The sequence below is a fragment of the Mandrillus leucophaeus genome, unplaced genomic scaffold, assembly GCF_000951045.1.
Source record: "Mandrillus leucophaeus isolate KB7577 unplaced genomic scaffold, Mleu.le_1.0 Scaffold686, whole genome shotgun sequence".
NCBI lineage: Eukaryota > Metazoa > Chordata > Mammalia > Primates > Cercopithecidae > Mandrillus > Mandrillus leucophaeus.
In genome coordinates, this window is record NW_012107430.1 from 1,412,072 (window position 1) to 1,414,872 (window position 2,801).

The 2,801-nt window shown below is 31.9% G+C and overlaps 1 protein-coding gene across 1 annotated transcript in view; it reads left to right on the forward strand.

Moving 5' to 3' along the window:
- Positions 1–2,801, forward strand: part of ITPR2 (inositol 1,4,5-trisphosphate receptor, type 2) — a 455,230-nt gene that overhangs the window by 310,807 nt on the left and 141,622 nt on the right. The window lies entirely within an intron of this gene.

The following is a 2,801-nucleotide window of genomic DNA, read 5'->3' on the forward strand; positions in this document are numbered from 1 at the left end:
AGCTGGGATTACAGGTGCCTGCCACCACGCCCAGCTAATTTTTGTATTTTTAGTAGAGATAGAGTTTCACTGTGTTGGCCAGACTTGTCTGGAACTCCTGACCTCATGATCCACCTACCTCGGCCTCCCAAAGTGCTGGCATTACAAACATGAGCCATCGCACCCGGTCTAGTTTTTATTTTATATTTTTCATTATAGGGAGAAGCAAAAGGTGTTGATATATTTTTAAAACACATTGACCACAGAATTCCACCCAGAAAGTCACAAGGAATTAGACAAAGTCAAAGGAGTGCTGCATTTTAGTTTTATGGCTCTCTTCTTTCTAAAAGTTGTTCTCTTTTACATTAAAATATTGTTTTTCCCCAAAATACTTTCAGTGATATCCACACTCTAAGAGGTTTCTTTAATTTAAGCCTTGTACACAGTTCCCAGCAGTTTCATTTATAAGAGCTCTGGAGCACAAATTAATGTACACAATAAATTGTATAAAGCCCAAATGCTAAGGCATGATATTCAATTGAGATGAGCTAGTAAAGACCACATTATTGTGTTTAGGGTTAACGAGGAAAAAATAATCCTTGCTTAAATTACAATTTCTCTGTGAAGCCTGGTCTATCCAAGACTATAAAGAATGTATAATTAAATTTAACTTTGTATGGGTAAATTTGTAGCCAAGAAGAATAGGAATGATATTTTTCTAATTCCGTATCTAAAGTTAGGTTTAGGTATTACAATGGAAAGTACATATGTTTATGTGAAGATTGTGCTAAAGGCTCTTAGTAAGCATATGCTTCTTTATCTTTGTTTTATTTTTTTGAGTTGGAGTCTCACTATGTTGCCCAGGCTGATATTGAACTCCTGGGCCCATGTGATCCTCCAGCATCCACCTCCTGATAAGCTGGGATTACAGGTGCATGCCACCACACCCAGCTTAACTGCTTCTTTAATAGAAGAGATGGGTTTGTATTTTTTCATGTTTTCAGTTGTAATATTTATAAGCTTCTGTTCTTTCTATTCATAGATTAGAAAAGGTGATTCTTACGTAGATGTACTTTTGTGCTTTGATTCATTACCATCATGCTTCAGTTAATGAAACCAGCCTGTGAGATAGTCAGCTTAAATTCAAGTTATTAGAAAAATTTTTGTTGTTTTATCTTAAATTCATCTTTAACCATAATTCATTAAGAAACAACATAGACAGGTCTTGATCTTTGGCTTTTAAAATCCTTCATTAGTCTAAAGACTATAACTTTAAATTTCTTTTGTAGTTAATTAAACTTAATGGGCAGAAATACTGAATGACTCATCCATGTAAAATAAAGTATAAGCATATAGATTATTTACAAATCAAAGCCTGTGTAAAAAAATTAAGTGAGAGGGCATCACTTAACAGCACAAAGATATTATCAACTATTCAAATGAAAATGCTTTTTTAAAAAAAGTTATTTAAATTTTTGTTAATTTTAGTATGTACAATTGTTACCTTTTAAAAATATGACAGTTGGATAAGTCAAAATACCAAATATAGATTTGACTTGAAATATTTAAAGTATAGTCTTTTTTTTCTTAGTGAATGAGGTATGTGTACTTTTCTAAACAATCTTTGAGGCTTTGTACATGTTGTCCGATATAAGAACAATGTTTGTAAGACAGAATAATATATATTAGAAATTTAAGGGATTTCCATGCATAGGGTACTTTAAATAATAAATTATCTTTAACATTAAAAAGATATCATATTAATAATTATTAAGGTTTTATTTTATGTCATTCATTCCTGAATTTAATTGCTGAATCATCCCTAATTTTAAGTATACTTAGCTTTATATACTCATTTAGTACGAGATTCTATTACTTTTTGATATTTGGTGTCCTTTTTATTTTCATTTGCAAAACTGACCTGTAAATATGAAGTGCTTTATTTGTAAATAGGTAGAGATTTCTGTTTTGTTTTGTTTTTAAAGAATGTGGCTTCTTTAAGAAGAAACTCCTGCACTAACACTGATATTTCCATTTGATTTTGTGGTATTTATAGACTCTTATACTATCAGTTTGATTCATATTTCATTAGGCCGTTTATAAGATTTCTATTCTTCTGACATAATGTGGAAAAGAAGATTGGCTAGAAAAAATACCATATTGCCAATAGCATTCTGAAATTGGATGTATTTTTAAGCTATCATGTATTGGGCCTGCTGAGGGAAGGTTCATTAGATAACACTGTCAGTGTTGCCAAGGTTTTAGCTTTGAATTCCATGATCTGTTCAGATTATTCCTAGGATTTAAGCTCTCCACTAATCCTAGAACCTTACTCTTTTAGGTATGTTATTTATGTGGGATACTAGATTGTTGAAGAGAATTTTAGGATTGGTTCAAGTCTGCAAAATATGAAAATGGAGCAGAAATGGATAATACTCCCTTTCCCCCAAAATACTAAAGTCTTTTCATAATGAGTCAGTGACATTAGTGTCAATCATCATCTTCATCATCGTCACTGTTATTGGTCACTTAAGATGATCTTTAGGCTATACCTCTTGGTGGGGGGTGGGGGAAATAGTTGGATAGAATTTGGTGTTCAAACTACCCAGGAGAATTAATTTGCACAACCTTAACAAAATTTGCATGATCGTTATTTATTTAGACCAAATACAATTCATTTTAATTTTCATCCTATGATATGTTAACTTTGAGTCACTTAGAAGCATCTTAAAGCCATGTTAACTCCAATTCTTTTGTACTTCTATCAAAGATTGTGTGTGGAGGTTAAGATTGTTATCTAAATGAATATTATGAGCACACTG